The sequence below is a fragment of the Lissotriton helveticus genome, chromosome 5_1, assembly GCF_964261635.1.
Source record: "Lissotriton helveticus chromosome 5_1, aLisHel1.1, whole genome shotgun sequence".
Classification (NCBI taxonomy): domain Eukaryota; kingdom Metazoa; phylum Chordata; class Amphibia; order Caudata; family Salamandridae; genus Lissotriton; species Lissotriton helveticus.
The window spans coordinates 711,015,030-711,039,481 of NC_136065.1; the positions used below are offsets into that span (position 1 = coordinate 711,015,030).

Sequence of the window (24,452 nt, forward strand, 5' to 3'; positions counted from 1 at the left end):
GTGCGGCAACTTACTAGACACCACCTCGGTGCCATCCGGATCTTGGCGCGTTGTGCTGCCTTCGGCCTATTCGCACATCGGTCCGCTACTGACGCAAACTCACAGGCCAACGGGGCGCCCCACGCCGACTTTCAGCATTGTTGGATAGCCACACCAGTGCGGCAACTTACTAGACACCACCTCGGTGCCATCCGGATCTTGGCGCGTTGTGCTGCCTTCGGCCTATTCGCACATCGGTCCGCTACTGACGCAAACTCACAGGCCAACGGGGCGCCCCACGCCGACTTTCAGCATTGTAGGATGGCCACACCAGTGCACCTTACTAGACACCACCTCGGTGCCATCCGGATCTTGACGCGTAGTGAAGCTGCAGCAGCTGCAAATAAGCTTCAGACAGTGTTACAACCGCTGCTCAGAACTCTCAACTATGACACCACCTCGGTGCCATCCGGATCTTGGCGCGTTGTGCTGCCTTCGGCCTATTCGCACATCGGTCCGCTACTGACGCAAACTCACAAGCCAATGGGGCGCCCCACGCCGACTTTCAGCATTGTAGGATGGCCACACCAGTGCTGCAACTTGCTGGACACCACCTCGGTGCCATCCGGATCTTGGCGCGTTGTGTTGCCTTCGGCCTATTCGCATATCGGTCCGCTACTGACGCCGCCTCACATGCCAACGTATTTTCTCCTAATTTTACACCCTATGCCGCATAACAGGTCATGTGACTTGTTTATAAAACTTTTCATTGGTTCATTTTACTTTTGGTTTCCTAATGATGGAAGGCTTGATCATGTGACCTAAAAACAACACTTTTCATAGGATGAAAACTTATTTTTTTCCCCAAACGATGAAAGCCCCACCTTGTTTCTGGATGTTTCAGACTGAAGCTGGCGTCAGCATGAAAGCACCACCATCTCGTAGCTCAGTCGTGGTCATTCCGCGAGCAATCATGGCAGCCGCTCCCCACCAGAAGCCTGCAGGAGTCGGAGCCCCCAAAACTTTTGATGAATTCTCAAGGCGGAGGGGACGCTTTCGAGAATGAGGTCCAAGACCTAGCAGACAAGCGTCCGATTTCCAAGGTGTCCCAGGGCCATTTCAGTGGACCAGGCCCAAAAAGGAAACAGCCTGCCGCCATTTTGAGAGTCCTGTGACAGCCGCCTATCGCTGCACCGCAAGAGTGGGCGCAACTCAGCTGAATTGCGGCTTTTGACACAGTGGACCAAAAACGGATGGAATGGCAACTGAAACGGTAAAGGGGCGCCCCACTACAACAGACGAGACTCCACCTGGAGAGGCCCGTTCACGCCGCCTCCCCCGGGGCGCTCCACGCCGTTATTCGGAGCAGCATTGTAGGATACCAAAACCAGTGCGGCAACTTACTGGACATCACCTTGGTGCCATCGTTCTGCTGCCTTGGAACTATTCGCGCAACAGTTTGCTACTGATGACCCACCCCCCGCGACGCCCCATGCCGTTATTTGCTGGGTGGCAACTTACTAGACATCACTTTCGTGTCATCTAGATTTCGGCGCGTTCTGCTGCCTTGGAACTATTCGCACAACAGTTTGCTACTGATGACCCACCCCCCGCGATGCCCCACGCCAGAAATCTGGACGTTGTGCTGCGTTGGGACTATTCGCACAGCCGACCGCTACTTCGTTGTTTTTCCCTAAAAATGTTTATATGTTATTACTATTTTTGTTTTCTTGTATATATTTATAAATTATTAAAGTTTTATAATCTTACTACTTTGTCGGAGTGCTATATATTTTTAATGTGACACATAATTGTAAAAACTTTGATGTACAAAGAGTCATCCCTGGAATCTTCCGCTTCAGGCTCGGTCCCCTCCCCAATCACAATACAGGATGGTTTTCAGATAATAGCAACGCTTCTGCTGTGACGGATCTCATCGAGTGTGGGCCTTGATCTACTATAACTCCTTTGAAGAGGGGTGATTCTTTACAGCTGTGGCCATAAACTACATCTGCAGGGCTAGCTGATACCCTAGGACCAGCCTGGACAATCGGACACAGAGGAAAAGGAGTGTCAGAGGGTGCGGTAGTGAATAGGGCGAAAGGGAGGTGTCGGGCGGGCACAGGGTGTGATTCTCAGGGAACAGCAGCGCAGATGGGGGAGGTTTATTACCCATGCATAAGACAGAGAGCGGGGGTGACCACTGCCTGGGGGAGATGCTTGCGAGGGTGGGGAGCCATGCTAAGGATCGACAGCGTGCACAGAGTGGGTCTGGTCAAGGCATCTAAAATGGCTGCCGTGCACGACAAAAGTGTGGCATTTGAAAAAAGACAAGATGGCGCAGACAATGTTTTTCAACACTTCCTGATTTCCTTCGAATCGAAGGTTAACAGACGTTGGGGCATATTACCAAAGTTAAGCGATATTTATCCCTAACGATGCTTAGCAACGATTTTTTTAGCCGTCAGAAATTATCGCAGATAAACCTTGCTATTATCAAGGTTTATCGGAAATACGATAAAAAACGACCGCAATGCATTAATATCGCTGAAAACTCAGCGATATTCATGCATTACCGAGCTAATGCTCTTAGCCATGTTGTCCACCTCCCATTGGATAACATGGCTAAGAACTGCTCAGGGCAGGTGGTAGCTTTTAGAGATATTCGCCCTTATCTCGAATATTTCCAAAAGTTGATAATAGGAGATAGCGATGTTAGCGACTGTTTCCAGTCGCTAACATCTTGGCATGCCCACTTTGCATGTCATTAGTGATAAATATCACTCACATGCAAAGTGGGGCCCAAGATGGTCGCTATCTTCTACTAGCCGTCGCTAACTGGTGTTAGCAACAGCTAGGTAATACACATATAATTTTATCTCCGCGAAGCGGAGCGCTGTTACAGATATATATCTTGTTTCTGAACGTTAATTTCTCAAAATGCACTGAAGCACATATATTGAGACCTAGCAAAGGCACATCGGGCTACCAGTCCCTACAATTTTGCCAAGTTTCGTGCAAATCCATTCAGCTGTTCGATCCTACCGAGAGAAAGATGGCGGCCGCTACGGACTGTTTGGAATGTTTACAGACACCGGAGAGCCAATCAGCTTCGCTTCGCAAAGCTCCGTAACGCGAAAAGTACGCGAAGCGGTGCGCTGTTACAGATATATACCTTTTTTTGAACGTTAATTTCTCAAAATCCACTGGAGCACATATATTGAGATCTAGCAAAGGCACATCGGGCTACCAGTCCCTACAATTTTGCCAAGTTTCGTGCAAATCCATTCAGCTGTTCGATTATTATTATTTTTATTTTTTTTTGCCCCGCGGGGCCCTTTTAAAACCTCCACATCAAACCTAGGGGGTGAGCGACAATGTACTATGCCCCCTTATGGTCATTTGCCCCTTCGCTTTGGCCTCCTCTTGTCTCTCGATCCTACCGAGAGACAAGATGGCGGCCGCTACGGACTGTTTGGAATGTTGACAGACGCCGGAGAACCAATCAGCTTCGCTTCACAAAGCTCCGTTGCGCGAAAAGTCCGCGAACCAGAGCGCTGCCCGGTCCGCTGTTACAGATATATATCTTTTTTTAAACGTTAATTTCTCAAAATCCACTGGAACACATATATTGAGACCTACAAAAGGCACATCGGGCTACCAGTCCCTACAATTTTGCCAAGTTTCGTGCAAATCCATTCAGCCGGTCGGGCTAAAAGTGAGGCCAAACGCCCTATGGAAATTAACATGGGAAAAACGCGTTTTGGGACCCCCCTTTTTTCTCGCCCCCCCCTTGACGAACCCCCCCCAAATTTTCAAGGGCTGCTCAGAAACAAAATGTGCCATTTTCCTGAAAATTTCAGCCAATTCCGTCCACAAACGCCAAAGTTATTAGACATAGAATTTTCAAAAAACCCATAGAGAAAAAATCCTAACTATATATACCTACTGGCGACCGCCAGTAGGTAATATATATTACCTACTGGCGGTCGCCAGTAGGTATATATAGTTAGGATTTTTTCTCTATGGGTTTTTTGAAAATTCTATGTCTAATAACTTTGGCGTTTGTGGACGGAATTGGCTGAAATTTTCAGGAAAATGGCACATTTTGTTTCTGAGCAGCCCTTGAAAATTTGGGGGGGGTTCGTCAAGGGGGGGCCGAGAAAAAAGGGGGGTCCCAAAACGTGTTTTTAACATTGAGTTTTCCATAGGGCGGTTGGCCTCACTTTTAGCCCGAACGGCTGAATGGATTTGCACGAAACTTGGCAAAATTGTAGGGACTGGTAGCCCGATGTGCCTTTTGTAGGTCTCAATATATGTGCTCCAGTGGATTTTGAGAAATTAACGTTTAAAAAAAGATATATATCTGTAACAGCGGACCGGGCAGCGTCCTAGGACGCGTACTTTTCGCGCAACGGAGCTTTGTGAAGCGAAGCTGATTGGTTCTCCGGCGTCTGTCAACATTCCAAACAGTCCGTAGCGGCCGCCATCTTGTCTCTCGGTAGGATCGAGAGACAAGAGGAGGCCAAAGCGAAGGGGCAAATGACCATAAGGGGGAATAGTAGATCCTCGCTGACCCCCTAGGTTTGATGTGGAGGTTTTAAAAGGGCCCCGCGGGGCAAAAAAAAATAATAATAATAATAATCGAACACCTGAATGGATTTGCACGAAACTTGGCAAAATATTAGGGACTGGTAGCCCGATGTGCCTTTGCTAGGTCTCAATATATGTGCTCCAGTGGATTTTGAGAAATTAACGTTCAAAAAAAGATATATATCTGTAACAGCGCTCCGCTTCGCGTACTTTTCGCGTTACGGAGCTTTGCGAAGCTGATTGGTTCTCCGGCGTCTGTCAACATTCCAAACAGTCCGTAGCGGCCGCCATCTTGTCTCTCGGTAGGATTGAGAGACAAGAGGAGGCCAAAGCGAAGGGGGAAATGACCATAAGGGGTCATAGTAGATCCTTCCTGACCTCTTAGGTTTGATGTACCATTTTGCCAAGTTTGGTGTAATTCCGTTCAGCCATTCAGGCTGTAGACGTATGTAAATGTCCTATGGAAAATTGCATGGGGAAAACACATTTGAAAGTGTTGAAATTTAGAACCAATTAAAATGTTACTTTGGTTTTGTATTTGTGTGTGATGAAAGTTAATTGGTTATGTATATATGTCAAATGAGAGGAAACCACAGCCATTTTGTGATACTACTGTCTGAGGTACATTTGTGAGGAATTTTTGGTGGTGAATTTCTGGTGTTTGATTTACACAGTACTAACACTTCTGCTACTTTTAAAAAGGTGAGTTGTTAATTTGTAAGGGGAACTATGTTGTACACTTGAAGATAATTTGAAAAATGTTTTCTGTTATTTATTTGCAGTCCTTCTGTTATACTAAATAGTTGATGAAGTTAGTTTTATATTATGTATTACTAAAAACGATAAATGAAAGTGATTATTTTTTTCTGCAATTTACAGCAAGCAATTTCAAAATAAAATGGCTCACAATGAAGAGACCGTGGCAATTTCTTTTGAATTGTCCACTACATTGATTGAAATTGAGAGCACCAATAATGAAATATTGTCACAAGGAGGACATGACTTGTATGATTCCATTAGATTGATTGAAATGGACAGCACCAAGAATGAAATATTGTCACAAGGAGATGACTTGAATGATTCCACTACATTGATTGAAATTGAGAGCACCAATAATGAAATATTGTCACAAGGAGGAGATGGCTTGTATGATTCCATTAGATTGATTGAAATGGACAGGACCAATAATGAAATATTGTCACAAGGAGGAGATGACTTGAATGATTCCACTACATTGATTGAAATTGAGAGCACCAATAATGAAATATTGTCACGAGGAGATGACTTGAATGATTCCACTACATTGATTGAAATGGACAGCACCAATAATGAAATATTGTCAGAAGGAGGAGATGACTTGAATGATTTTTTTGATCAATCTCTTGATGGCGAATTTATCGAGTGTTTGGAGACCATAGAGTTACAAGAATCATCATTGCAGACTTTTAATGAGGAGATTCCAGATGAGATGATTGAAGAGGAAATTACTGATGAGGACATGTTACTAGTTGTTTCAAATTTAGAAAATTTTGAAGAATAAATTTATATTTAGAAATCAAAAATTGTTTGAGACATTATTTATTTTTATTTTTAATTTATGAGGTTGTAGCGAAGTGATTGTAGTATAAAATGAGACTTATAGTATAGAGTGCAACATTTTTATGTTACATGGTAAGTTTACTCATATTTACTTCCCTTCTGCCACTATATTATCTCCAATGTGTATTTGACATGTCTTCTTCATCTCCGGCCTCCTTTCTCTCACTGTGTGTCTCCGATGCATCTTATCGCTGGTATTTTGTGTAATTACAGAAGAGAGTAAAATAAAATAGTTCGGAACGTGAAAAGGGGGCAAAGTAGAGTACTCCTCACCCCCTAGGCCTTTTTAGGCGGTCCCAAAAGGATCAGTTTCTGCTTTCCTGAGAGATTATGGTATGAGTTCCATATACCACAATAACTTGCATTACAACATGCAAGATATCTATCTCCTATTACCAACTTTTGGAGATATTCGCGCTAAGCGCGAATATCTCCAAAAAGTAACACCTGCCCTGAGCAGTTCTTAGCCATGTTATCCAATGGGAGGTGGATAACATGGCTAAGAGTATTAGCTCGGTAATGCATGAATATCGCTGAGTTTTTAGCGATATTCATGCATTGCGGCCGTTTATTATCGCATTTGCGATAAACCTTGATAATAGTAAGGTTTATCTTCGATAATTTCTGACGATGCTTAGTGGTAAAAAATTGGTTGGTAAGCATCGTTAGCGATAAATATCGCTTAACTTTGGTAATATGCCCCAACGTCTGTTAACGTTCGATTCGAAGGAAATGAGGAAGTGTTGAAAAACATTGTCTGCGCCATCTTGCCTTTTTTGAAATGCCACACTTTTGTCGTGCACGGCAGCCATTTTAGATGTCTTGACCAGACCCACTCTCTGCACGCTGTCGATTCGTAGCATGGCTCCTCACCCTCGCAAGCATCTTCCCCAGGCACTGGTCACCCCCGCTCTCTGTCTTATGCATGGGCAATAAACCTCCCCCCATCTGCGCTGCTCTTCCCTGAGAATCACACTGTGCCCGCCCGACACCTCCCTTTCGCCCTATTCACTACCGCACCCTGTGACACTCCTCTTCCTCTGTGTCCGATTGTCCAGGCTATCAGCTAGCCCTGCAGATGTAGTTTATGGCCCCAGCTGTAAAGAATCACCCCTCTTCAAAGGAGTTATAGTAGATCAAGGCCCACACCCGATGAGATCCGTCACACCACACGTGTTCCTACTATCTGAAAACTATCCTGTATTGTGATTGGGGAGGGGACCGAGCCTGAAGCGGAAGATTCCAGGAATGACTCTTTGTACATCAAAGTTTTTACAATTATGTGTCACATAAAAAATATATAGCACTCCAACAAAGTAGTAGGAATATAAAACTTTAATAACATATAAATATATACAACAAAACAAAAACAGTAATAGATTTATTGAAATTGACAGCACCAATAATGAAATATTCTTGTCAGTAGCGGTCTGTTGTGCGAATAGTTCCAAGGCAGCAGAACGCGCTGAAATCTGGATGTCACGAAGGTGATGTCTAGCAAGTTGCCGCCCAGCAAATAACGGCGTGGGGCGCCGCGGGGGTGAGTGAGTCCAGTAGGCACCACAGCTATTCTTACCGGCATTGCAGAATTACTGCTGGGGACAATGCCTGTGCTGGAGCAGGGTCACAGCAGAAACAAAAAGGATTCTGTTGAAGATGTTGTTGGTTTTCAATTTGAAAACAGTTCTGGTGTCAACTGCTATGCTAATGTAGTGGTTAATGTTTTGTTTTCTCTAGAAAATGTAAAAGAGGGGGAGGCAGTCCAAAGTTCCGTTAAAAGGGCAAAGGAAAGGATCGGTGGTTTGAACTATCAGTCAAAAAGGGGAGGGGGTGCAACAATTTTTCCTACCGGGTCACACTGTGCTTTCACCGGAAGTGAGGTCTGCAGGATTCTAGTAATTCAAAGTGAGGCTGGCGCCGACGTCCCGCGGATACAGTTTCGTCACTCCACGGGTGATCATGGCAGTCATTCCCCATCGGGGGTGGGAGACTCCCGCGGCTCCTCTAGAATCTTCAAGGTCGTGGAGGACTACGGTGGTGGAGTCAACCAGTGACCGGGCCATTTCTTTATGCTGGGCCCGCTCTTGCCAGGTCGACCGCCATTTTGAGAGTTCGGTAGCTACTGGCGATCGCGGGGTCAAATGAACGGACGGGCTCCACCCTGCCGGGCGAGACGTTGCAGCATGGCCACAGTGGAAGAACTCTTTTCCGGGCGCCTGGACCGCTGAGGGTGCAGCTGGGAAGCCTACACTGGGGAGGCGGGAGAGGCCTGTTCGCACCGTCTCTCCCTCCCAGTGCACCCCACGGCGTCTCGCTTGAGATTTGTTATGGCCGGACCAGGCGATGAGGACGAGGGGGGGGTCGGAGGCATGTGCAAGACATCCCCCCCCAGTGTTGTCGCAGCCATTATAAAAGAAAGAAGTGTCCCGTCCGTCTTCGGGCCGGGCTTCCGGTGGATGTCGGCCGGACGCCCCTGGCTCTGGCCCCATGAACGGGTTTCTTGGTTTATCGGCTGCAGCCGGATTCCGTCGGCCTCGGCCCCCCGACCGTTGGTGGCCGGACCGGAAGAGCATGTGGCGCGACTACCTGCAACTCTCAAGGGCCACCGCGGCCGGACTGGGAGAGAGAGGGGAGGGTCGAGGAGACATTCCCCCCCCCCTGCAACTGTTCAGCGTTGTAAAGGCAATCCCCTGGCCGGGTCCCGTTGGTCTCGGCCTCTCCTCCGGCTACACCCTACGTTAGGATCTCCTGGCCGAGGCGTGGCAGCAGGACCTGCCTTATATGGGCTGCTCCCGGCTGGGCGTAGCCGGAACCCTGCCCCACCTTGGAAGTTTCCAGAGTGGGGGCGGATGTTCTACTGACTTGCATTTTCCCTAGTCTATCGATTTTTTTGGCGTGGCAGGCGGTGGGACAGCGAGGGGTGATTTGGTTTCTCTTACTGTTTTTCTGGTCTCTCACCACTGGCATATTTTAACGTTTTCTTGTTTCTAGGACATTAATAGGTTTTATCATTACGTTATGTTATCGTTTCTTTGTTCGTTGTTTAATAAAAGTTCATGTTCATCAGTGGCCTACTGATTTTCGTTTTCCTATTCTTTTCTTTCCAGGTTGTTTCATGCTAAAGTTTCTGTTAACAGGATACAGTGATCACTTCGTTATTATTGCATATGTCCTTTTCACTAGGGGTGCTCTCTGGTCGGGCCAGATGACGTATGTCTAGTAAATGGTCCGGGTGAAACAGGTGCATCAATCAGTGGGGATAGGCATGATAGATTACAACGGGGGAGAAAGGTCCGCATTACGTACCCTTTCACTACTTGCAAAGATTTTCCTACGTTTATTTGCAAACAGGGAATACCTCCAAAAAGAACTAATTCCCAAACAGTCAATGTTCGGACAATCAATCAATCAATGAGGAATGAAATAGGTACGACGTGTTAAAGGCTTGCGTTACCTACCCTTCACTATCTGCAAAGGGAGAGAGAATATTCCTATTCTTCCTCGTTTGCAGGTAGAGAAGATCCTTAAGAGAATTAACATCGAACAATTCAATGCTCGATTGAAACAATCAACAAGGGGTACTGTGAACACAAATGAACGCCGCTTATGTACATACGCATTGCTATTTTCAACAGGTTGTTCCTAATGTTTCTATTTTAGCGAGGTCAAAAAGAGATCCCATTAGTGGCCTACTGATTTTGCTCGATTCCTTTTGTTTTTTTACACGATTTTTCGCTATCTGCAAAGACTAAACAGAGTATTGCGACTCTGTGCTTGTTTGTAAATAGAGAATGAACCAAAGAGAACAATCAATCAAATGGAGAGAGAAGCAGGCACGACGGATTACAAAGGGGGAAAGGGCTGCGTTAACTACCCTTCACTATCTGCAAAGAGAGAGTACTCCTAATAGAAATGAGGGGTGGGGGGCAGCAATCAAAGCAGATCAGTGTGCATAAACACGAAAAAAAAAATTCTTACCACGTACTTGACATTCGACAGCTTATGATATTTGCTATTAAAAAACCATTGAAATTCACTGAAAAAACCATAGGTTATAGACCATATATAGTTAGGAATTAGCATTTACAAAACCTTGAAAATTCACTGAAAAAACCATAGGTTATAGACCATATATAGTTAGGAATTAGCATTTAAAAAACCTTATTTTACTCACACAAAACCATTGAAATTCCATATATAGTTAGTTGCACTAACTATATATTGCGCACCCGCAATCCACTGCTGATGATGTCACATATTACATCATTCATGACATGGTCAGTGACATCACTGATGACATCACTGATGACATCTCAAATGACATCACTGATGACATCTCATTTGACATCAATGACCACATCACTGATGATATCATTCATGTGACAATACAATGCATCTCCTCACATTTTAATATAACCTCTGTTTCACCCAGTGTTAAAAACAGAGTATAATTTTTGAAACCATTGACACACCAATACTAGTTACTACATACGTACTCACTGATTCCTACGTCTACACACACATTCACTCATTCACCCATACAATCATTCATACATACAATCACTCATGTTTACAACACAATCATATGCACTCATACACCTATACAGACACTCACACTCTGCCACTCATCCATGGAGTTACTCACACACCTAGTCAGTCCTGTAAAGAATCAATCACACTTCCATTTTCTACTCTATACAGTTAAACATAGAGCACCTTACGTTTTCAACCATATACTAACACATACTTACTCTCTTATACAATCATTGATACAAGTACACATTGATCTGTACAGAGTCACACACCTGCCATCCAGCCACACACACACTCAGTCTCCCATGCAAATACTTGGGCAATCAATCAATAACCCATATAGTTACTCATATAGCTACTGATCAACACATGCAGCAGTTTACAGAACAACAGACATAATGATGCACAAATTAAGACAGTTTAGTCACTAACCCATGCACTCAGTGAGACACATTTAATCACTCACTCATACATTCAGTCATGCACCTACTAAATCCTTCGTCCAGACACTTATACATCCACTCATTCTTCAATATGTAAGACATATTTTAACTTTACAGAAACATAGTCACTGGATGTTGTCATCAGTGATGTCACTGACCATGTCATGAATGATGTAATATGTGACATCATCAGCAGTGGATTGCGGGTGCGCAATATATAGTTAGTGCAACTAACTATATATGGAATTTCAATGGTTTTGTGTGAGTAAAATAAGGTTTTTTAAATGCTAATTCCTAACTATATATGGTCTATAACCTATGGTTTTTTCAGTGAATTTTCAAGGTTTTGTAAATGCTAATTCCTAACTATATATGGTCTATAACCTATGGTTTTTTCAGTGAATATATATATATATATATATATATATATATATATATATATATAAAAAAAATTATGTGTAATGTAGTCTAAAAAATAAGATACCTAAAAATAAATATATTGAAAAAAATTGTAAATCAGTACCAAAGAAATAAATATGACAATTAATAGATTTAAAAATTGTCATTGAATAAATCTTTCAAAATCACTGAAAAAAACCTTGGGTTTCAGGCGGGTTATACTTTGGAATTATCTTTAAAAAACCTTTGAAATTTACTGAAAAAAACATAAGTTTCAGGCAGGTTATAGTTTGGAATTATCATTTAAAAAACCCTTGAAATTCACTGAAAAAACCATAGGTTTCAAGAAGTTTATAGTTATGAATTATAATTTTAAAAAAGATTGAAATTCACTGAAAAAAACATAGGTTTCAAGCAGGTTATAGTTAGGAATTAGTATTTAAAAAACATTAGAAACCTTAGAAATTCGCTGAAAAAACAACCGGTTTTAGGGGTGTTATAGTTAGCTGTACATTTCACTCATACAAAACCATTTGAATTCCTCCATTATAGTTAGTTGTACTAACTGTAAATCTCGCGCCCGCAATCCACTGGTGAAGATGTCACATATTACATAATTCATGACATGGTCAGTGACATCACTGATGACATCACTGGTGACATCATCCGTGTGACAATCAGATACACCTCATCATACACTATTATAATCTTTCATCAGCCACTGTAAAATACAGAATACCATATTTTATTCCATTGACACAGCAATACTAGTATCTAAAAACCCACTCAGTGATTCCTAGTTCTACACACAGATCTAATCAATTACCTATAGATTCACTCATACATGTTGTCAATGATCAATAGAACACAATCAAACTTATACACTTCAAGTCAAGTCAAAGATCTTTATTCGGATGTAGAAACATCCATAAAAGTACATAAAATCACATCATCATCCACAACACATAATGTCACAATCGAAAAGACACTTAATAAAATCACGTAATTCATCAAAATATGTGTTAAAAAAGTATAAATTATTTGCATAGATGGGTCCAACAGTATATACACTTATATTGACATTACACATCAGCACACATACTATGCACTTATGCAGTCATCCTACTCACTTTTGCAAACAATGTATCCTATTTACATTTATTTATTTATTTATTTGTTAACATTTGTAGAGCGCAGCGATTACCCTAGGGCGTCTTGGCGCTAGTAATTCCACAGTTTCACACTCGTTGCAAGAGGCTCATTGGTTAAATAGCCATGTTTTTAAGAGTGACGGAATTGGTAGAGTGACGGACTCGTCCTGATGTTGTGCGGAAGAGTATTCCAAAGTTTGGGGGCAGCCACTGTAAAGCGACGGTCACCCCAGGAAACTTTCTTTGATCGTGGAATAACTAATTGGTGCAAGGAGGAGGAGCGGAGCTGTCTGGAAGGTACATAAAATTTCAGTTGGTCTTTAAGCGAGTGCGGTCCTTGATTGTTTAAAGCCTTATAAACTATGCACAAGGACTTGAACTTAATTCTATTTTCGATCGTAAGCCAATGGTACTGCCTTATTGTCGCTGATATGGATTCAAACTTTGAGGTTCCTGAGAGCAAGCGTGCCGCCGTGTTTTGGATTGACTGTAATTTGTTTTTGACCCTGACCTGAGCGTTGAGGAAAAGACCGTTACAATAATTTAAAGCTGTTAAAACTAAGGAGCTCACCAAAGTTTTGATTAAGGTCTCCGGAAGAAAGGGACGAATCTTTCTAATCATTTTCAGTCTGTAATGAGCCGTTGAGGCAACTTTGTTTGCGTGGTCCATAAAGCTGAGTCCATCATCGAAAATGACGCCTAAATTCCTAACTTTAGGTGTGGGGGTGGGAGGGGGACCAAAGGCAGGTGGCCACCAGTAGGAGGACCATGCTGGGAGGAGAGGACCAAAGATGACTACCTCGGTTTTCTCCGAATTAAGTTTGAGGCAGTTAGTTGCCATCCATTCTCCGATTTCAAGCAGTCCGTTTTTAAAGTTTTGCGCTACTTCTCCTCCATCACCCTTGATAGCCAACACCAACTGCGTGTCATCCGCATAAGATGTTAGGCTCATCCCATAAGCCCTGATGACATTGGCAAGGTCCGACACATAGATATTGAATAGTGTCGGACTAAGGGATGAGCCTTGGGGGACACCACATGGCAGAGAGAGTTGGGCAGATCGAAAAGGTCCGAGGGTGACCGCTTGTGTTCTATCCGCGAGGAAGGAGGCAAGGAGGTTTCTGGCAGAATAACAGATGCCCAATTTTTCGACACGGTCGACCAAGATGTTATGGTCGACCGTGTCGAAGGCTGCTGATAGGTCTAGCAGTACTAAAATTGCAGTCCCCCGGATGGCCCTAACATCATCAGCGGCCTTAATAAGGGCGGTTTCAGTCCCATGATGTCTACGGAAGCCGACACTTCAGCTCACACTTATACAAATTACACTTCATTTATTCATATATATAGTAACTCATACTACGTGTGTTATGAGATAACTATTACAAGTCTAGAATTATCTATACAGTCACTCATGGAATTAATGAGTTGTATGTACAGTTATTTATACAACAACTGTCACATACACTGTCTTTTATTTTTTCAACTTTGTTGGACATGTACCATTGAGAAATGTTTTTGCTCATCACCACACTGAATAAAGAAATTGACTCACACAAACAAGCAATTATAATACGTAGTTTTAACCTCATATACGTACTGAATTAACTATGCACATATCTTTGGGCAGTCAAAGACCCTCCACCAAAGCACACACACATCCACTCTTCATTGTAAATAATCAGTTAACTAATCAATAACTAATATAGAGTTTCACGCAGCTAGCAACCAACTGGTGCAGCAGTTTACACAACTGACCAAGCAATGTAGATATTCACACAGTTTAGTCACTATTCAATATGTTTAGTGAGACACTATAAATTACTTAAGTAAACAATAAATTATCAATCACACTGCTACTAAACCCACTATCCAGATTTTTATATATCCACTCATTCTTCAGTGCAGATTGCTATATATATGTAATACATATTTAAATATGGAACCAAACCACAATCACTGGATGATGTCATCAGTGATGTCATCAGTGCTGTCATTTGAGATGTCATCAGTGATGTCATGAATAATGTAATATGTGACATCATCACCAGTGGATTGCGTGCGCGAGAGTTACAGTTAGTACAACTATAATGGAGAAATGTCAATGGTTTTGTATGAGTGAAATGTACAGCCAATTATAACACCCCTAAAACCTATGGTTTTTTCAGTGAGTATATATATATATATATATATATATATATATATATATATATATATATATATATATATATATATATATATTGTTCACCAAAGTGCCCTGGAGCTTTTCGGGAGGGCACACGCTAGGAGTCTACCATCCGGTCTTCATTGTCTGACTCTCTACAGTCACCTTCATTTTTTCTTTTTGTTGCCTGACGCGTTTCGATGCACACGGCATCTCATCAGAGGCTTGCTGTTTGTGGTTAGACGGGTTCCGCCCTCTTCATTCTTTAAAGTCGCACGCAACAATTCACAATTATCCCTAAGTGGGTGTGCCTGACTGACGCACGTCGCGTTGCATTGTGGAAACAGAAGTTTACTTTAAAGAATGAAGACTTTAAAGAATGAAGAAGGCGGAACCCGTCTAACCACAAACAGCAAACAGCAAGCCTCTGATGAGATGCCGTGTGGAGTGCACCACTTCGAACCTTTTGAAGACCACGGCGCCTTAAGCCATGCAGGGCTCCACGTGTGGGGCACAGATGTGGATGAATAACGGCACGCGCCACAGTGAATGCGAAGCACAACCATCTGAGGCACAGCAATGAACCACACCTCCCAGAACACAACGTGATTGCTCATCCAGAGCCGTCCAATAAGGACTCACGATCTACGGGATAAAAGAAGGTGTGTCTACCGAGCGTGCTTTTAAACTGCAGTCTCCCTTTGAAAAAGAGAAGTCCTCGAAACGCGTCAGGGTGCAGTTTGCTGTTTATACCTGGACTGAAGCGACCGTTTGTACCTGAATAATGCTGATGGGGAAAAGCTTGTCTGTGTCAGAGTGCCCCCGCTTGTTGGACCTTCCCCAGGACCGTTAATCTATGTGCGGCCGTCCTGCCACAGGGAGTGCACCACTTCGAACCTTTTGAAGACCACGGCGCCTTAAGCCATGCAGGGCTCCACGTGTGGGGCACAGATGAGGATGAATAACAGCACGCGCCAGGATGAATAACGGCACGCGCCACAGTGAATGCGAAGCATAACCATCTGAGGCACAGCAATGAACCACACCTCCCAGAACACAACGTGATTGCTCATCCAGAGCCGTCCAATAAGGACTCACGATCTACGGGATAAAAGAAGGTGTGTCTACCGAGCGTGCTTTTAAACTGCAGTCTCCCTTTGAAAAAGAGAAGTCCTCGAAACGCGTCAGGGTGCAGTTTGCTGTTTATACCTGGACTGAAGCGACCGTTTGTACCTGAATAAAGCTGATGGGGAAAAGCTTGTCTGTGTCAGAGTGCCCCCGCTTGTTGGACCTTCCCCAGGAGCGTTAATCTATGTGCGGCCGTCCTGCCGCAGGGAGTGCACCACTTTGAACCTTTTGAAGACCACGGCGCCTTAAGCCATGCAGGGCTCCACGTGTGGGGCACAGATGAGGATGAATAACGGCACGCGCCACAGTGAATGCGAAGCACAACCATCTGAGGCACAGCAATGAACCACACCTCCCAGAACACAACGTGATTGCTCATCCAGAGCCGTCCAATAAGGACTCACGATCTACGGGATAAAAGAAGGTGTGTCTACCGAGCGTGCTTTTAAACTGCAGTCTCCCTTTGAAAAAGAGAAGTCCTCGAAACGCGTCAGGGTGCAGTTTGCTGTTTATACCTGGACTGAAGCGACCGTTTGTACCTCAATAAAGCTGATGGGGAAAAGCTTGTCTGTGTCAGAGTGCCCCCGCTTGTTGGACCTTCCCCAGGAGCGTTAATCTATGTGCGGCCGTCCTGCCGCAGGGAGTGCACCACTTTGAACCTTTTGAAGACCACGGCGCCTTAAGCCATGCAGGGCTCCACGTGTGGGGCACAGATGAGGATGAATAACGGCACGCGCCACAGTGAATGCGAAGCACAACCATCTGAGGCACAGCAATGAACCACACCTCCCAGAACACAACGTGATTGCTCATCCAGAGCCGTCCAATAAGGACTCATGATCTACGGGATAAAAGAAGGTGTGTCTACCGAGCGTGCTTTTAAACTGCAGTCTCCCTTTGAAAAAGAGAAGTCCTCGCAACGCGTCAGGGTGCAGTTTGCTGTTTATACCTGGACTGAAGCGACCGTTTGTACCTGAATAAAGCTGATGGGGAAAAGCTTGTCTGTGTCAGAGTGCCCCAAAACTCCTACTTGTCGGCTATGCACACCGACTCCGCAGACGTAGGTACAGACCACAAACAGCGCTTAGGTTTTCTTTAAAGGTGGTTTATTGCTCCGCTAACACCAGCATGACGCGTTTCGGCTACGTCACGGTAGCCTTGATCACATATATATCCCTGTCTAATTTCTTTCTTTTAAACAACTCAGAGATAGAGCCATTTTGAGTGTTCCATTTTTATGGTCCCGTCAAAAAAGGAAACCCAGGAGAAACAGACCGCAATGGTGGTACAATAGCAAACTTCATGAAAATATTCACTAATGTTGTACCAAAGCACAATGGTTCCAGTCATCTGCCTAATACCATGCGTCCTACTATATGAGTAAAATACATTTGGATTTTAACAGTTTAATTTGATTTTCCTCTGCAAACGAAAGTCAGGCTGTATGCGATTGCACCTGTGCTGAGTGAAGATTTGCTGTGCACAGTGGGGGCAGTGGTGTGTGCAGTATGAACAATTCTGAGTGCAGGGCTGGATGCTGTAGTGGCAGTACAGTGTATAGTGCTCGGCAACATGAGGGTACTGTGAAGATAGAGCTTGCTCAGTAATCATGTAATGTAATCATGTAATCATTCAGTCAGTAAGCATGTGCTCATGTAGTAAGCCAGGCTTTAGGGAATGGAGTGATTCAAAGTGCTATGTATTATGCATGTAGTGGTGCAATAACCTTCACATTTGTGCTTCAGGACTACAATTTCCCACTCACTATACATACCAGGGGTCTCAAACTAGTAGCTCGGGAGCTACTGGTAGCTCACCAGAACCCTGAAAGTAGCTCTCATAGGTGAAGCCAAACCAAGCCAATCTCAGAGATTCTGTGTATATTAAAGAAGGTAGTGCTGCTCATTTCAAATAAGATCCGCCAGAACTGCTTACCAACATGCAGTAAAAAAGCGTAAAAGAGAGCTGAAACAGGAAGCCTGGCAGGCTTTACATCAAGCCTGTCTGATTAAAGATAATACTGGATTCTGGAAGGCCGTAAATGCCCCTTTTTTTGCAGAGAAAGAAACCAACACAATAGAAGTGGCAATCACTGAAGATACTTGGGTAACCTATTTCAGTGAGCTCTATCGGGCAGATGTCTTAAATGAGGATGCAAGCACAGAACAACTAGACGAAGCTCTTAATGTGGCCCAAAAAACCTTCCCTATAAATCTTGAGTTTTCATTAGTAGAATTTCAAGCTGCTATCGATAATAGTGCCGCAGGGAAAGTGCCAGGACCGAATGGGGTACCGGTAGATGTATACAACTCCAATACAGAATTATGGGCCCTACTTTTAACTAATGTCTTAAACAGCTGTAACAAATATGGGTTTTTCCACACATGGCAAGAGGCCATTGTCATTCCCATTTTTAAAAAAGGTGACCGTAGTGATCCAAAATGCTGTAGACCAATTTCTTTATTGGATTCACTTATGAAGGTCGCTGGGAGAGTTATACTTAATAGATTGCAGTCCTGGGTGGAAGACCAAGGTATTTTTTCACCTTTTCAATACGGGTTTAGAGCAGGACTTGGTACAACGGAGCAAGGCCTGAACTTAGCATTGATAATTGCCAAGTATGTAACGGCTAAAAAAGAAAATTTATTTTTAACCTTTGTAGATCTAAGTTCGGCCTTCGATTGTCTGAATCATGACAAATTATGGTCCATATTATTGCAACTGGGTTTAGAACCGAAACTGCTAGATTTTGTAAAGGAACTATATCGGGGGGTTGGGGAAGGGTACGGCATTGGAACAAGGGTGAATGCACTGCCAAATTTGATATAAAAAAGGGAGTGAGGCAGGGATGCATACTTGCACCATTCCTGTTCAATTTATATATAAATAGTGTAGGCTCCCACCTTTTGGAAGATCAACATGACTACCCAAGAATTAGGAACACCCCTGTCCCAATTTTACTATACTCAGATGATGCAGTAATTATGGCACGGACACAAGTCGGCCTTCAAAGATCACTTACTAAATTCACACGGTACATGAGTGATAGAGGTCTAAAGATAAACATAAGCAAGACTTTCGCCATGTGCTGTACTACAAAGAAGACCCTAAAATGTAAAATCCTTCTTTCAGACACAAAAATAGCCATGACCGATACATTCTCCTATCTGGGCATTAATTTTGACAAAAGGGGGACTTAGTCTTCGGCTGCTCAGGCCAGAAAAATGGCCTTTTCATGAGCAATAGGGGCTGTCCGAAACTTTGCTAATAAAGTCGGGGGCCGCCCAATCCCAGTGCTAGTGGACATATGCAAAGCCAAATGCGTGTCCACGGCGATGTACGGTGCAGGGATATGGGGGATAAAAGAACCTCACACCTTACAGCTATGTGAGATTGCATTCCTCCGTTATCTACTAGCTGTTCCACAGTCCACTTCTACTTTAGTGTCAAGAATTAGGCATACATTACATCTCAGACCTCATTAAAGTTGATCCCACTTTATTGTGGCATAAAGTGTGGTCAACGGATGAGACAGGCTTGAACAGGGATGTAATACAGGATTGCCTTAGACTTGAGGGGTTCTCAAGAATCCCCTGGATAATGTATGTAAAGAGATTTTTTGCAGATATAGGGCATACAGCATATTTTGACCCCTCAAGCTGCTTAGTGACCGTATCTAGGAAGAAGCTTAAACAAACTTGCCTGCACTTTTTAGAGAACAAACGATGGTTGGATGAGAAGTGCAAGACATCAGTCATGGAGAATCATCTGATTCTCCAAGGGGAGGGTATGCAGCCATATCTGATCACGTGCTAAGCTGCTACTCTCGCATGCTACTGATACAATTTAGGGGGGGACCTTCTTTAGACTGATTACGTTTCCGGAGTCAAACTGTTGGTCCAAAAAGTTGATCTTATGCCCCTGTGATGATGTTTCTGAACAGTCCACTTTACATTGTACCCTTTTCTGCAAATTGTATACACTGCCAAGGAAAAGATTACTAATGCCAATCTTAAGAAGTTGGGGCTTGAGGCAATGTAGGGCAGCGTTTATGAGACTGAAAATGTTGGAAGATGAATTGATTATGTACCTTGTGTCATCATTTTTAAAATCTTTGATTAGATCCAGGACTTCAATGAATTAGTTTAATATAACTTCTGAAATCATTGTAAAACCCCCCTTTTTAAATGTTTTTTACTATTGTGCCTTTATGATTTTTATTACCAAAATCGAATAAAGCTGTTTTTGACTTGACTTGAGTTACAGACAGCCAAACCAATGGCAGGGCCTGTTGATAACACTCAAACACACACTGTGGTGGCATATCAATTAAGCAATTAGGGATGTATAGGGCGCACTACTCAGCTGTGAGTGTTTCCAGTCTCTGGGGGTGCATGTGGAGGGGATTTGTACAGCTTTGGTCATTCGAAAAGCCAGGTCTTATGGCTCTTCCTGAATGCTTGCAGTGTGGGCGTTCATCTGATGCTGAGGGGGAGTTCATTCCAGGTCTTGGCCATGATGTAGGGGAAGGGTGTGACTCCTGTCTGGTTCTGTCGATACAGAGGATTTAGGCCAAGACCTGGTCAGCGGAGTGGAGGTTTCTTTTGGGGGTGTAGAAGGAGATTGAGGTATTGGAGTCCGGTGTTGTGGAGGGCTTTATAGGTATGTCTGAGCAGCTTGAAGGTCACTCTTTTTTCGACGAGGAGCAAGTGGAGTGCTCGTTTATGCTGGGTAATGTGGTCTTGTCGTCGGATGCTGAGGATGAGTCTGGCTGTGGTGTTCTGGACAGTCTGAAGTTTGTGGAGTAGAGATTTGTTGATTCCGGCATTGAGGACATTCCCATAGTCCAGCCTTCTGGTGAGGAGTGCTTGGGTGATGGTCTTCCTTGATTCGGGGTGGGTCTATTTGAAGATCTTGCTGAGTATGTGGAGGGTGTTGAAGCATATGGAAGCTGCAGTGTTGGCCTTTAGGTCTGTCACATGAAACATGTTTATCCACTTTAAATCTAAGTTGGGGAGAATTACTGCTGTGGTAATACTATTTGTGGCACACTGCATGTGATGATTTGAATTTTACTTGATTGGAAGCATTTAATATTGATAAACGTTTTCTTGGCATTCTGCTGATAACTTCACCTGGAATTTTTTGGTGGTTACTACTGATAATTGTGCTTAGGGTGGTCATAGTAAAATGTTAATACATACCCCCAGCACAACCCCTACACTTCACAAACACCATTACACTACCCTAAAGCCTAAAACACTACCCCCAGCATGAACATCTACACTACATAAACACCCCTGCACTACTCTAAACTATAAAACACTACTTCCTAAAGTAGATGAACACCACTGGACTATCCTAAACCCTAAAACACAACCCTCAGCACGATCACCTACACTACACAAACACCAGTGTACTACCCTAAACGTTAAATCTACCACCAACACGACCCCCTACTCTACACAAAGACCAATGCACTACCTTAAACCCTAAATCTATCCCCAGCACAACCCGTTCACTACACACACACCACTACACTACCCTAAACCCTAAAACACTACCCCTAACACTTATACAAACAGCACTTCATTTATTCATATAGATAGTAACTCATAGTTAGTATTATAAAATCACTATTACAAGTATACAGTTATCCATACCATTACTGATGCAATCACTGAGTCATATGTATACTTCTTTATATACAACAAATGTCACATACACTGCCTTTTATTTTTGTACTTTGTTGCACCTGTACCATTGAGAGATATATTTGCTCATCACCACACCCATAAAGATATTAACTCACCCAAAAAATTGTTATAACATGTAGACTTAACGTCATATACCTACTGAATCAACTATTCACACATCTTTCGGCAGTCAGACACCCCCCACTCAATCACACACACATTCACTCTCCCACACAAATACTCATTTAACTAATCAATAAGTAATATACACTTTCACATAGCTAGTAACCAACTAGTGCAGCAGTTTACAGAACAACTGACAAAGTAATACAGATATTCACACAGTTTATTCACTATCCAATATATTTAATGAGACACCATAAATTACTCAAGTAAACAATCAATCACACTGCTACTACATCCTTTATCCAGATTTTTTATATCCACTCATTCTTCAATGCAGATTGCTATATATATAATACATATTTAAATAACAAACCAAACCACATTCACTGGATGCTGTCAATAGTGATGTCATAAGTAATGTCATATGAGATGTCATCAGTGATGTAATCATTGATGTCACTACCCATGTCATGAATGATGTAATATATATACGTAAAGAGCTACGTATTAAGGCGCCGTATTTAGAAGGAAAGGAAAAGTCATGCAGGGTAACTTTTTCTCTCCTTGTAAATATGGAGGAGCCACCTGTGCAACCAGTAGGTCACAAAAAGTGACGTACTGGTGGCGCAGAGAGTTTGTAAATCTGCCGCAGAATTGTTTTCATTTCTCATCATTTTTTCCTTCCAATATATGCTAAAATGCACAGCATACATTGTAGGAGAAAAATGCCTTCACTGATTGTTTTTGTGCAAGAAGTTGTGTCTTCCTGCACAAAAACAAACTCCACACGACACATTTATTCTTGCACCGTGGTGCAAGGGTGCCTGTATCACCACATGCCTGCAGTTTAAGCACCAGTGCTGAGGGAAGGACTGACTTCCAACATATTTATGTACATATGATGCATCTCTGTGATTCGGAAGTAGCTCAGCACGCTGTAGCTAAAGAGCTTACAGTGTCATGATACAGCACTTCCTTATAGTTCTGCAGTTACACATTCACCATAAAGGACAAATGCATTCTTTAGTCAATTATGCAGTTCGTATACATTTATGTAAACTTTCACACACTAACATATACATTTAGCTCTTTCTTTAATCAGAGTAGTTAGTTCTGAAAATCATTTTTTTGTTTTTTGAACTTTTATATATTTTTTGATTTTTAGAACGTTTTTTGTTTTTTTTGGTTATCTTAAATAGAAAAAAAAAGTCAACAGGTTGAACAAAACCATGAACTTTGAGGGAATAAAAAAAAAACAAGCATTGATGGTTATCAATTGCTCTGCAAACTAGGTCTACTGATTGCTCCCCATAACAAATTAAATGATTGCACTTCACGCAGTGCATTCTAACTTTCACGAATTGGGGACGTATGTCTGGTGGTGATGTTGAAGGTGATGCCACAGAGGTACTTGGTATTGACGGTGGTGGAGGTGCATTTTGGGTGCAGTCTTCTACATTCTTCGTGAGCATAGTTCAAGGGATGCGTGGATTGGAGGCGCCTGCGCATGCCATCAGTGCCACAGGAGTATTTCTTGTTTGGATCTCCTCTTGCATGTTACTTTGGTGGCATTACATTTCTTTTGCCCCTCTGGAAAAGTAAAAAATGTCCATACTATGGATGTTAATCTTTTGGGAGGGTGAGGTTCTGGTAGAAATTGTTCAGTAACACAATCATCAGAATCAGATGATTCTTGCAGTGGTGTAGCCATTTTTGACTCCAAAAAAGAAGTTCAGGTTTCCAATGAACAAAAAGTGACGTTCTTTTCAGGATAGGTCTTCTCCTAAGGAAGGTCTACGAAGAGTAATTTAAATGGGTGGGGTTCTTCAATAGTTTAGAACAGTGAGTGTTATAATCCAATGAAATCTTTTTTTTTTGGTCACATGGGATCCGCGTTGGGTGTGTACACGCAGCACGTATCTAGTGCAACTTCTCCAAATTGCATTTTAAAGTAATATAGGTTTATTAAAACTAAAAGAATATTATTTTTTTTTCCTTAATATTTATAATAAATACATATATATGTCTTTTTTATGTCGAAAAATGTTGCGGAAGTCGTGTGCCCACCACGTTGAACATGTAGATAAGGTCATGCAGAAACGCGCGCGCATCGCGCGGCGTGATACGTATATGTTGGGTATGTGCTTGAAGTCACTTACCCATCGCACACCCTACGTGCATCCTACAGAATAATTGTAAAATGGCGGCTACGTTCTGCGCAGCAATCGAGAGAGGTGCGCTTTGGGTGCGAGACTGCTAAAAAAATTGTAAAGAAAAAGAAAACGGAAAAAAGAAGTATTTTAAAAAATATTAAATATATATATATTCACTGAAAAAACCATAGGTTTCACACCAGTTATAGTCAGCTGGAAATTTTACTCGCATAAAACCATTGAAATTCCCACGTTATAGTTAGTTGGACTCACTATAACTTGCGCTTGCAATGCACTGCTGATGACGTCACATATTACATCACTCATGACATGGTCAGTGACATCACTCATGACATCACTGTTGACACCATCCGGTGAATGTGTGTCTTTTTAATGTTTAAATAAGTGTTTACATGGATGTTTTTTTATTAAAAAATTGATTGGTTAACTGGTTTATTAAGTGTATCTTAGTGAATACATATATTACA

At 42.7% G+C, this 24,452-nt stretch overlaps 1 protein-coding gene across 2 annotated transcripts in view; it reads left to right on the plus strand.

The window, feature by feature from the left end:
- Positions 1-24,452, plus strand: part of LOC144754857 (uncharacterized) — a 1,464,081-nt gene that overhangs the window by 945,617 nt on the left and 494,012 nt on the right. The window lies entirely within an intron of this gene.